At 39.5% G+C, this 13,890-nt stretch overlaps 1 protein-coding gene across 9 annotated transcripts in view; it reads right to left on the bottom strand.

Annotated features, from left to right (window-relative positions):
• FHIT (fragile histidine triad diadenosine triphosphatase) overlaps positions 1 to 13,890 on the bottom strand; it is a 1,489,467-nt gene that overhangs the window by 816,338 nt on the left and 659,239 nt on the right. The window lies entirely within an intron of this gene.

The raw sequence follows: 13,890 nt of genomic DNA, 5'->3' as shown, positions 1-13,890 counted from the left end.
CTGTCTTTATAGCAGAAAATACCTTTATTTTCACATGAGCAAAGGAAACAAAAAACAATAAATGACTTAAGTTTCCCTATATGGGACTAAAATACAGTTCTCCAATTCCCTGTCCAAAGCTCACTTGTAGTTTTGACAAGTAAAAATGTTTTTTTTACTCATAGAGAGTAAATGAGGCAGTAGAGCCAGTGGCAGGCAGAGCTCTTTTTTCTCCCATGTACATTCAACAATGCCAGAAACAGGACTGGAAGAGCCTTGTAACCATTGTTTCCATGATTTGAGTTCAATGGTAGTGTCGGGGAAGGCCTCTGTGTGCAAGTGATGACAAGGGAACGGGAGCTGAAAGCAGGAAAACTGGGGACCCTGTGTAGGTCAGAGGGTAGCAGGTGAGGGTCAGAGGGAAGTATGTGAGATTTTATTTTAAGTGAAAGAAACAGCAACCAGAAGTTTTTTGTTTGTTTTTGTTTTTAAATAGAGCCTTGCTCTGTTGCCCAGGCTGGAATGCAGTGGAGCAATCTGAGCTCACTGCAACCTTCGCCCTACTGGGTTCAAGCAGTTCTTGTGTCTCAGCCTCCTGAGAAGCTGGGATGACAAGTACCCACCATGACACCTGGGTAAATTTTGCATTTTTTTGTAGATATGAGATTTTACCATGTTGGCCAGGCTGGCTTTGAACTCCTGACCTCAAGTGATCACCTGCCTTACCCTCCCGAAATGTTGGGATTACAGGTGTGAGCCACCACGCCGAGCCAAAAATAACCGTAAATTCTTAATGCAAAGGAATAACCTGTTCTTGTTTCTATATTTTAAAAAATCTATGTCAGCTGCATAGTGGTAGATAGCATGATGGAGGAGTTGGGGGAGTGATAAACCAGGAAACCTGAGAGCTTACTACACCCAGTTCAGACAAGATTTGGCAGGAGTAGTAGAGATGTTAAATACCAGACACACGACATATTTTTGAGAAAGAGCCTCCATGTGCATTGGAAGGATGTTTTGAGGCTGTCAATTACACATTCTGGCATCATCTCCATGAGGAAGAATTCACAGGAAATGTTACTCATCTCTGGTGTTGTGAAGATTTCTGCATTTTTCTGAACAATCAGCCTATTTTTACCTTGAGAATGGATACTCTTTCCTTATTTAGGTTGGTGCTAGAAAGTTCAGGGCCAAATTTGTGACCCATCTAATTTAGTTTGTTTTCATGCTGCTAAAGACATACCCAAGACTGGGTAATTTATAAAGAAAAAGAGATTTAACGGATTCACACATGGCTGGGGAGGCCTCACAATCATGGCAGGAGGAAAAAGGAAAAATGAGAGCCAAGTCAAAGGGGAAAGCCCTTATAAAAACAGCCAATCTTGTGAGATTTATTCATTACCACAAGAACACTATGGGGGAAACCAACCCAATGATTCAATTATCTCCCACGGGGTCACTCACGTAACACATGGGAATTATGGGAGCTACAATTCAAGATGAGATTTGGGTGGAGACATAGCCAAACCATACCGCTATCTCTAGCAAGTATATAAATATTGTGTATCTACTTGATGTCCTAACCTCACTTTTGGTCCATCTTACTTTCCTTTTACTACTTCTTGAATTTTGTTTGCTTTTTTAGAAAACAATCACTTAACCTTACTATACTTTATCATAGTCGCCTTAAATCATTTTTTAAACATTCTAGGAAATAAATGAACTAAAAATGTCTAATGGCAATTGCCTTGATTACTGTAGAAATCATAAATTGGAAGAAGGTTTGATCTACGAAAGGGCATGTTACGTAAGGCAACCGGTGTGCATGAGAAACCAAGATGATAAGGCTGTAAAAACGTGACTACACTGAAAAAATTCCTAACAGAGCTGCTCTAGACTTCCTGAGGAAGGCAAGACAGTGGCGAATACAACCCTGGGAAATCAAAGCTCACCAGCTGATGAGGTATCAAACCCTTCTGTTAATTTCTCTCAGCCAAGGAAAGAGTCGATTTCATCAGCCTGGCTGGAATCCACATGGAAATCTATGAAAACTGTGCTGGGGATGGGAGGGGTTGAGTATTTGTCATGCTCAAACCACCTGTTACTTCTCTCTTTCAGAGTGAGCCACTTTGGAATGATGAATATTAGTTATGTCGCCAAGCATGTGTGCACGTGTGTTAGGTACATAGAAATCCAGGTTGACACTGTCTTAACCACTGCAGTGTACTGTCTGGCGTGAGAACTTACCACATTATTCTACTTGTTAAATGAGGACCCTTTACAATTAAAAAACCAACATGGACAACCAGGGTCACTCATCTAGCAAATATTCATTTAACAAATATTTACTGACCACCTCCTATGAGCCTGGCATTGCCCAGGCAGAGAGGATGCATTCATGAATACGCCAGAGAATAATCCCTGCCCTCACAGAGCTCACATGCTAGGCAGCCTGAGACACACACACACACACAAATTATATAGTAATTTAGTGTATAAATGCTACAAAGAAACGTCAATTGGTGAGGGGTGAAATTTGCAGTAAGATAATGGGAAAGCCTATTCTGTGACGTTTGAGCACAATTTGAATAGAGGTCTGAAGTTGAGTGAATGGGGCATACGCAGCATTCCATGAAGAATGAACAGCTGCTGGTTCAAGGGCTATGGAGGCAGCAGTGTGCTAAGAATGTTCAATGAACAATAAGGAATATAGTGTGGTTCGAGCAGAGCGAATGTGGGAGCTTTGAAAGTTCTGTGTAGCTGCTGTAACAACATTACCTTAAATCGGTGGCTTAAAACAACAGCAACTGATGCTCTCATGGTTTTGGAGGCCAGCAGCATGACATTCAGGTGTCAGCAGGGCCACACTCCCTCTCTGCTGCTCGAGCTTCTGATGGCTGTCAGCATTCCTTGACTTGTGACCACATCACTCTAATGCCGGCCTTCGTGATCATGTTGCGTCCTCCTTTTCTCCACGTCATCTCCTGTCTCACTCTTTCACGGACACTGCCATTGGATATAGGATTTGCCTGGCTAATCCAGGATGATCTCCCCACCTCAAGGGGAGATACTTAACTTACACATCCACAAAGACCCCTTTCCCAATAAGGTAGCGTTCACAGGTTCCAAGAATTGAGATATGGACCTCTCTTTTGAAAGATGCCCATTCAAGCCAATACAGGAAAAATAGTAAGAGATGAAATCAGAGGGGCATCATTGATGGAAGGGGGTGGATGGAAGAGTGCAAGTCGGAACCTTGTAAATTACTGTAATAACTTTGGCTTTAGTTAGAGCAAGGTAGGAAGCCATTGTGGGGATAATCAGAGAAGTGACACAGATTCAGTATGTTTAACAGGTTGCTGCCGTGCAAAAAACTTTAGCACTGAAGCCACGCAAAAACACATTCAACGTGTCATTCTGCCTGCTGCCATGCAGAAAACTTCCAATAGCATTTAATCCTTACAGTGATACTTTGTCAGCTTAAGAGCACAGCAAATTTAGATCAGAAATGAAAAACAACACAAGAACCTGACATATAGTAGACCTTCAGAAAATATTTGTTTACTAATTAAATGAATTGAATATTCCTTTACCTAACTATCCTGTTTTGAACCAAAATTAAAATTATCTCATAAATATTTATCAACCATCTAATATATGCAAGATTCTGACTCTAAGAATTAAAGCAATCACAATTTACCTAATGTGATGTTGACTGACAACCCTTTTTTTTAAATTTAAGATTTTTATCATCTCTTTCTGTAAACAATAATTGAAGAATCTCAACTTAGTGGGACAAAATATGCTACCATTATATTCTTTGCCATCACTTTTCCAGCCACCCTATGTTGAATCCTTTCTGGACCTTTAACAGTACCTTAGGCAGAATGTGTAACTTTGTAGTCACTTTCCATAATAGTAAATCTCTCCAATTTAAAATTCTAGTCTTGGTTCTATTAAAATTTTATATCCTACCAAGCATAGACTTGAGATGCAACTTTTATTACTTACAGCTCTCTACAAATGTTTCCCCCATATGAGGGTAAGTTATGCTAACGTTAAAGGCAGAGTGGTCTTAGGTAACAAGTTGCCTGTCAGTAGGTGACAGGTGACCAGTGCAATGGCGCATGCCTGTAATTCCAGCACTTGGGAAGGCTGAGGTTGATTGCTTGAGCTCAAGAGTGTGAGATTCGCCTGGGCAACATGGTGAAACTTCATCTCTACGAAAAATACAAAAATTAGCTGGATGTGGTGGCCCAAACCTGTAGTCCCAGCTGCTCAGGAGGCTAAGGTGAGAAGATCACTTTAGTCCTGGAGTTCAAGGCCGCAGTGAGCTAAGTTTGTACCACTGCATAACAGCCTGGGTGACAGAGGGAGACCCTGTCTCAAAAACACAAACACAAAACATACACACAAAGACAAAAAAAACAAGTGACGGGTAAGTGTCCCTGGTCTAGCTCCAAGTTCCATCTGCTAGGAGCCTCTGCAAATATGGTAGTCATTGTTGAATTAAGGGACATGTTTTCTCCAGAAAGGTAGTAAAGTCTTGACCCCATTTGTTTCTGAGGATCCATTTACAAAAGGACAGTCATGTCTCCCTTTTAGGTCTCCTGGTGTTCCATGACCCAATCCCCTCTCTGGATAGGCCAGGACCTCAGTTGGCCCAGCACCTACCTGAGAAACCTAGTGCTAACTGCCTGCTGCTCTGATATTCACAGTCATATGCAGGAACCAGGGGACCTGCTGAGGTCGGTGCATCTGTACTTCTTCAAAGGGCTACCCAAAAGGTGGGATAGTGGAGAAAAGTTGTTTTCATCTTTCTCCCAGGAACACTACTCCTCTTCAGTGACTTCTTGCTCTGCTAATACAGGCCTCTCCAACAAGCCTCCCCTGCCCCACGCTACATTCAGAAATACACAAACAAGAAGCAAGCACGGTTGTGCACTCATGTGCAATCCCAAACTCCACGGAGCACATGGGAAACACTCCAAAAGCAACTGTACCTCCCTGCATTCCCATCTCATGACAGTGCCTGTGTCAGCCTGCTATTCTACAGCTTCGTAGCAACAAGACGGGAAACAAGATGCCAGTGTCATTTTGTGGAAAACACTCCCCGAGGGGCATGACTTTCAAGGCAGTAGGAGTAATGACTCCAGAAGAGAGAAGAAGAAAGCATCTCAGCACTCCTCATTTCAACTGCCGATCTTGGCCCTTACGAATCCTCTCCCTTTGCAGTTTGGGGGTGTGGAGGTTCAATGAGGTAGGAATGGTTCTGCTGCTGCCTCTCAGTAATGTGGATGTGGGGAATGTCTGTCCCCAAATGTCAGCCTTCCTGCTTAGCCTTTCACTGTTTATTACAGGGCAATAAGAGAAGTTTCATTCAACATCTGCTGCACTCCTGAACATTACTGCAGATATGGCTCCAAAAGAGATGGTTCTAGGGTTATTTGGTCCCTAAACAGAACAGAAAATACTAAGTAGTATTCTGGGCTTCTGCACGTGAAACACTCCAGAGTTTAAGGTAATTCCTGCTGATTTATTTTTATCCTGACACATCTTATTGAGCAACTATTAAAGTGATCTTTGGTGAATGGAAGGGTATCACGGCTTACTTTTAAAATGTTAGCACACAAATCTCTTGAACTGGAAATTAATCTTAAAGATAAAAAGAACTCTTGATAACATTAGGCATTTCGAAACCTATCAGAAAAGAGAAAACTTGGAGATCCAGATAAATGTAGCTCCTCCTGAGCTCATCTTATCTCGGAGCAATATGCTGCTAGCCAAGTTAAACTGCCCGGCCCCATAGAGACGGCACTGGAGAGTAAAGCTTAAACCTTCTAGACTTTCAGGAGTCACTTAAGTTGTTCGTATTCTTAATTGATAATGAAGCTTACCATAAAATAATAAAGCTACAAACAGCAAAATGCCCATAAAAATATAAAAGGCAGAGTGAATATTTAGGAAGATATACCGCTAGCAAGTGGGGCTAATGGGAAAGGTTTCAACTCAAGGGAGAGTAACTTCTCAGAACGCGCACCCTACACTACGTAGATGCATGTAGCACATGTGAAGGCAACTGGAGAGGGTGAAATGAACAATGGAATGTGAATCGAGAGTCCTGGGTAAAGCCCAGACTCCCATGAACCAGAGCTACTACTGGTCTGTGCCTCGGCTTTCCCATCCAAACTGCTCATAGGCCAATGAGGATAGAAAAATTGTTGTTTCAGAAAGTTTCTTGCTCTGCTGCCCAGGCTAGAGCACAGTGTTACAACCACAGCTTAAAATAACCTTGAACTCCCGGGCTAAAGCGATCCCTCCACCTCAGGCTCCCACGTAATTAGGACTACATGTGCATGCCATCACACCTATCCAATACATTTTTCTTCTTGTAGAAAAGGGTCTATCTGTGCTGCCCAAGCTGGTCTTGGACTCCTGACCTCAAGTGATCCTCCCCCGTCAGCCTCCCAAAACTCTGGGATTACAGGGGCATACCACTGTGCCTGGCTAAAACAAAGTGTTGATTCCAACAATGCATTGCTAGTCATAAAATATTATTTTAGTTAATTTAAAATATTGTTTTAATGTAAGACGTCAGTTATATTTGTATAAATATACTCTCCACTGCCATAGCTACCCCCAACATATAATACAAAAGGGAAAGAAAGAAAGAGCATTGCCTCAGTATCCTCCATGCTACAGGTGAGCTTTCCCCTCAATCAGTGTTAGGAGGTTCTAAATTCAGTGTGAGAAAGATGACCATCCGATACAAAGAAAGACTTCTGCTGGTTTTAAATCATCAGCAAGTCTACAACAATGCTGGACTTAATGGTCTTGAAGAACAAAGAACATGGTTAATCTTAGGGATATAAGGTTGCTTATTCCACCTGTTTTTCTCTCTTTAAAATCTGGCCTGTTACTGAGACTATGTGCATTGGCATGTCCATTCCTGTTATTAAAATACTGAAATATGAAGTATTACTCATTACCTTTGCATGCTGCTCACCACCTCTTTGCTTCCTCCCCTGGGACTCTCCAGACCTCCCCACAATGCAGAAATTAATAGGCTGATGTCTGGCACAGCAGAGAGCTTTCAGGAACCACCTTTGACATTGGTCAGTACCATGTGTCATGCTAATTGTTACACATAAACATAACTCCACTGCCCAAGACGTATCCACCCATGTCCTGACCCCCAACTGTGGATAGACAGACGCTAAACCAACGTTCCTGAAATATACTTAAATTCTGTGAGTAGAAATCTCACAAAGATAGTTTAGATTGCAAACTACTACTCTAGAGGTTTTTAAGAATAAGTCCAATTTAGGATTTGTGCCCAGAAGCTGTTTGCAAATTTATGGTTATTTTTTCAGTTAATTAGTTTGAGAAAGGAAATGGCAGCTAAGTAAATAAATTAGATCATTAATTTGCAATAAATATAAATTAATTATGCTAATTCTAAGAGTTGAACACATATACAAATTATGTATCTATAATAAAAATAAGGAATATACATAAGACTCTATTAGGAGAAGAAAGCTATCTTGATTCACTGTGTTGTAAAAATCCATGTATATGTACTCAGTGGATGTTAACCGTTTAGATATGTACATGAAAATATAGAAGAATCAGTTACTACTGATATTCAAACAAATCTATTTTCATTCCAAATGGAAATTAGGATATATTTTGCACTATTTGAGTTAATTACATGACACTTCTTATAAATAATGATGTATTATTATTCCATTCATTACTTCTAATTATATTCCTTAACAAGTGCAAAGCCAGCCAACACCATGACCAGTCTTTTCCTGTTGCTTAAAATCTGATGACTTGCATGGAAAGCAGTTCAAAAATATGACCAGAATATAATGAACAGAGTTCAGTAATTGTTAACCATGACAGTTTAAAACTACCTGAAAAAGTTACAGTGGAAATAAATAGAAATGGTGAACAGCTTTTCACATTACAGGATACCCATGACAGCAATTAATATAAGAAATATTCAAAGTGTTATCTTGATACATATTATTCTGATTCTAACATTTGCTAGAATTGAAGAAAGTACATTCCTCATATCCCTCTCCCAGGACATAAACACACATTAACAGAATTATATTTTGTATAGATCGGCAGATTGTAAAGATATATTTTTCTGGTTGCAGAAGTGATTCTATAGCCTTTGTGCAATCCTGAGAAATGTACCTGCTAAAACTCCTGATCGAAATGCCAGTTGAATTTTTCTCCTCAAATGCATAATCAGGTCAGGCCAGCCCGTCCCATCCCATTCACACCAGGGTCTGGAGCAAAAGGTAAACCCAAGTATGGAAGATAGGCCAAGATCAAGGAAAGACAGTTAAAACTATATATTTAAGCAACAGGGACCTGGTGGACCACAAGGCTACTTCGTATGTGCATATCCCCACCAGAGAGCAGGCAGCAAGGAGCCAGGAGAGTCTAGAGGAAGAGAAGGCAGATTCCAGGAAGTAGCCTGAAGGAGGTCTAGAGACCAACAAGTACATGCCTCAGGCACAGTGTTTCATGAGTATGTCACCTTCATTTTGATGGGGCCAGGGCAAAGTGCACAAAGTCCACACATTTTTCTCCATCCAATTTCAAACTTTCCTTGCACACATACAAAGTACCTGCTTAATTCCTTCAGTGTTGGGTACCAACAATCCATCATTCTGTCTATGATAAAAAATAAAGATGTCAGTCTCGGCTCCAGGAACAAAAAATAAATTTGGGAGAGGAAGTAACTAGCAAGGAAGGCTTCCCCTTCCCCTCTGGTACCCATGACAGTTACTGCCTGCTGACCCTGTGTGCAGTCTGAGTCCTTCTCAACCTTGGCAGCTCACTACCAATGGATCAGCTGGAATATGAGATACAATGTATTTGTTTCTACATTGTAATTCTTTAAATGGCGAGTCAAGATGGATGATGGTCACATACCATAATACAAAGTTTGTCTTACAACGGGAGTTGGCAGGATTCTCTGTGGCAGATTTTAGACACCAAAAAAAGGTGTTGGTCAACTTAAAATAATGAAAGCATCCAATAACTTCCTTTGTTCCCATTGTCCAATGCCATCAGAAGCTGCTTCTAGTTGATGGCCATGTACTTGAATAACACAAAGGTAGGTGCACATTCATATGGAAACCTTTTCCATAGAAGTAGGAAAAAGAAAGCTCCAACTGAACAATGTTTTTGAACACAATAATCTGCTAAATGAAGTCAAGAAAAAAAAAACGTGACCACAAGAAAACCAACCTGCCCCATTACAATTGACAACAAGATTATCTTTGAACATTTCTCCAAAAGCTTCTAAGCTGGCTAATACATAACAAGCATGCACAGAGCAAAGACAAGACATGTACTTAGGGCAATTTTAAGAGCAAAAACCTATCTTTAGCAATAAAGATATTAAAATAGTGCTTGTGCTCATTTTACTCATACAGGAAGGTTTAAAAAGAAACTCTTTAGAGAAATGAAAGATCACTAATAACTGCAGTTTCCTGAACAATTAAATGAATTCACAAGATTACAACCTACTGAGGAAATGACAAATATTTCTGATTTTTATGGAAGGACTAAAAGGGCGCTTTTATCTATAGCATCTATTCTGTAAGAATCACTGTTAAGTAATGAAGCTATTTTTATTATTTTCCTACTTATTTCAGGAGCGATCAACATGGTAACGGTCTGAAAATTGGGGAAACTTAACATTGCTCTTTGGAAAGTTAATATTCCGTATTAAAATACGTTTGTCAGAGTTTTCTTTTTTACCTTTCGAAGTTGGATCTTAGAGGACAGTGTGCATTTTAGCAAACCTTTTATTTCTAATGTGTCAGCAGAAAACGTCCTTTAAGTTACCTAGTCTAATTCTCTGACAAATACACTTTCTAAGGCTGTCCCTCCGTGCATCATCCTAATGTTGTTTGGACGTGATAACATTCTGTGTGTGAAGGTCTTGTTTGGAAAAATCTGCTCTTTTTAATAACTGATTCAATAAACTGTTGATGAATGATTTGTAGAATGTAGTATGACCAGTGGGCAAGGTTTCTGCCATTACACACCCTGTTCAATCCACCCACAAATGTTGCTGTGTCTTCCTCGTGTTGTAGCGCCTTATGGCATTCAGAATAGCAATGCAGAGATCAATACACTCTCTGCTGAAAACAACAGAACATAACAAATGAGTAATTTTATTTACAATAAAAGCCCCAGTCCTCAAATGGATACCACTAATGTTTAAATTCATTTTCATGCTCAATTCAAGAAGAGAGATAGGCACAGCACAAAGCAAAGGGAGTGGTATAAGGAGAAGTATTAACCATAATGGTTCAAATTGATTTAAGCCATGAACAATAGCTGGGCTGCACTGAGACACATGAATAATACGTTTGCTGCCGAATTCTGAATGTGTACTCTTCAAAATGATTCTATCACCAAGAAATTCTGAAAAGCAGTTTCCAGTAACAAGAAATTAATGGATTAAAGACATTCTGACATATTTTTCTAAGCGTTGCACCACAGAAGCCAAAGTGTATTCAATAGGCTTTAAACAGTGTTGGCAAGGACCAGAAGTGTTTGCTTCAGGTGGGGACAAGGAGGGACTGAAGTAGCTATTTCGAGAATGAAGCAAATCATCCTCCTTCAAAAGAGTATCTTTGGCCCCTGATTTGACAGTTCTTTTTCTTCCTCTGAAAGCTATGAAAAAGTCAGTGAGCAGAGTCATAAGAAATAAGTGTTGGGGTAGGGGCAGCAAAATGTTAGAAGAGACACAAGTTCAAAGATGACATTTACAAGTCTCTCATGAATGGCGCACTCCCCAAAGGGCACCTGAATACCATTTTTAAGAAGAATTCATCAAACATACAAAGAAAATGTTCCATTTTATATGAAAATGCCAATACACTGCCCTTAAAACACAGATTGGTCCATTCACAAATTAACATGTTAAGAAATGGCAAAGAACCTTTTCCCATCTGCCATCAATTCATTCACTGCTTTTAGACTTAACTCCCTACACGCACGCAACTGTAAACAGAATTGTAACGGACAAAGGATGAAGGGAGAGCTGGGAAAATATAGCTTGGACATGATACTAAAACATCTGGAAAAAAGTGGTGATGAGACTTGGCTTTGTGCATAGAAATCGGGAAGAGGTGGGATTTTGGCACACCTTTGTTTCCCTATTCTGTTACCTGGAACAACGCATACGCTCCTGATGTTTCCAGTTTCACTTTAGATTCAGTCAACATAGAACATTTGGGTGCTAAGAAAAAAGAGACGTGCAGGAGCAGGTTCCGCCCATAGGAAGGAAAGACAGTGCATAGAGAAACAGGGATGCACATACTTTGGATAGGAGGCAGACTGGGCTGTATGGTCATGGTACCTGGAACAGGGTATGAGCTCAATAATAAAGTACTGAATGAATCAACATGTGAATAAGGAAGTGAGTGTCACCAACGAAGAGGACAGATTTTTTTCTTTTCTGTTGTTGTTGTTTTCCCTAAGAGGGTGGGACAGTTATCAAAGCACTTCATTTGAAATGAAAAGGATGGGGAGCATCTCCAGGTGAGGCGAGAGGCAGGATGTAAGGTATGGTAAAGGAATAGTACAACACATATTCAGGAAATAGCCGGAAAGAGAGGAGAATGACGCAGTACAATGAAGATCCTTAAAAACTATTCTAAGGAGTTTGGATTTTATCCTCGAAAATTAGATCTTCATTATTGGTTTATTAACAAGGGAAGAGGAGAATGGTATAGTTAGGGCCGTGGTTTAGAGTGAGTTATAGGCTGGGCTGGAAAAGCCCAGAGGCAGGGAGATGAACCACACCTAAGGGTTACCCTAGGGCAGGCAGGATAGAACAGGGAGGATGACAAAAGCCCACTCCACACATCTCGCCATTTGGGAAATGTCAGCGGGCAGAGCTAACCATGTCTTCCAGCCTCAAATCTCAGGACAAAAGACTATAGTTTCTGCAAGCAAATGACTACCTCATTAAGATGCATCTCCCAGTTGTAACATGGCCGAGTTTATAAAGGTAAAATAAAATAAAAAGTTACAAAATCATCACATAGAATACATTATCTACTGGCCCAGAGACTGTTTTAAACACTGCAGATGTGAATTAGCCTTACAGAATATACTGATTTTTAAAATGTTCTGGTTCTCACTGTTCTCGTAATCAGAAAGGGTTGGATCCTTCTTACTACCTTCCAAACAAACTGAAGTTTGTTAATTTTAATAAAATATTCTCCAAGCCCTTGGTCTTTACTCAGATATACAGTAACTGATCAGGGTTCATTTCCCAAATGGCAACACCAATGCCATCCATTAAGAAACTAGTTGTCATTCACTACTTGCTCACTGTTCACTACAGATATTTTCCTAGACACAGATATTTCCGCGTAATTATTGAGTCCAAATTTATATATGCCCCGGTTTTACACACCACATTTTCCGAGTTTGTTAAAAGTCTGAAATACCAAGTTACTCTCAAGATATGAGTTCAAAAATTACAAAGCAAAGTTCATTCCATTATTAACCACCTTCAAAAGGGGCCATTGTGGCGAAACCCTGTCTCTACTAAGTATATAAACATTAGCCCAGTGTGGTAGTGCCCGCCTGTAGTCCCAGCTACTTGGACAGCTGTGGCATGAGAATCACTTGAACTTGGGAGGCAGAGGTTTCACTGAGCCAAGATCATGCCACTGCAATTTGGCCTGGGCTACAGAGCAAGACTCTGCCTCAAAAGAAAAAGAAAAAAAAAGTGGTGCATCTCTATGACCTCTCATTTTCATAGCACAAGGAATTAAGGTCTGTTTGTCTAAATTCACATTTTCATCCCAGGTCCCTTTATTTCTTCTCTCAAAGTCAATTAAGGCTGGCATCTAGACAGAGATGACATTTAAACCATATTCTTTTGACAACTGAATTTACAGACATTTTGCTTTAAAAAAATTCCCAAAGGAAAAAGCCCACCGCAAACTTACAGCAAAATAAAATGTTTCTGTTATTCCAAGAAATTCCAGTCTTTTAAAAGAATTCAATACAAAATTAGCATTAAACTTAAATTGTTGTCTTCTAGGGACTTTCTAAATCATTCTAGTACTTTTTTCAATAAACAGAAGAAAATAGTTTCCTTTTAGACTCATTTCATACATTTAAAAGAAGATTTTTAAACATTAAGAAAAATTAACAATTTATTTGGCTAGAATTTTCATTCCGGAAATTTGGGAGTCTATAACACAATCACAATTATCTTTTGGTGAATGTTTTTCTTATTCATATTTTTTTTCCGCATACAATAGTTATATGGCTAGGAAGGAAGATTATTTATAAAGTTCTCAAGCACTCCCAACATTTTCACTGCAAAAAAAAATGTAACTTACTCTGAAAAACCTCTTGGCATATTTGTACATTCAGAACTACTAAGAAATTCATTTTAAAGCAAAATCATGTCTCAGTGTGGAAAATACTTATTATCTGAAAATATCAAATTTTATTCTGTTGTCTTCTGCATAGTAAACTAAATTAAGGGGGAAAGAAAAAAAAAAACATCCTGAAGAGTCAATACAAAATTCATATGCACACAATCAGGGGTGATACTTTCAACAACATAAAAATAGCTCCCCAAGCATTTCACCAATACTTGTTATTCCCACTGCAAAAGAATAGAGCTCCTGCTGAAGTCTACAGGAGGAAAGACTACAGCTCAGTAGTTACAGGGAAATAAAACAGCTCTACCACCAATGACACTGGTCAATGATCTACAAGCTGGTATTTTTCCCAAGAGAAAATGCTATTTCAGGTCCTAATATTTTATTTAAAAAGTTTATATGTATAAATTTAATTAAAATGCACAACTTGAATGATCTCCAAGAGGTAAAGCAACAA

This window comes from Cebus imitator, unplaced genomic scaffold (genome assembly GCF_001604975.1).
Source record: "Cebus imitator isolate Cc_AM_T3 unplaced genomic scaffold, Cebus_imitator-1.0 Scaffold48, whole genome shotgun sequence".
Lineage (NCBI taxonomy): Eukaryota > Metazoa > Chordata > Mammalia > Primates > Cebidae > Cebus > Cebus imitator.
The sequence above is the reverse complement of the archived record's forward strand: the minus strand, read 5'-3'. Positions and strand labels throughout refer to the sequence as shown.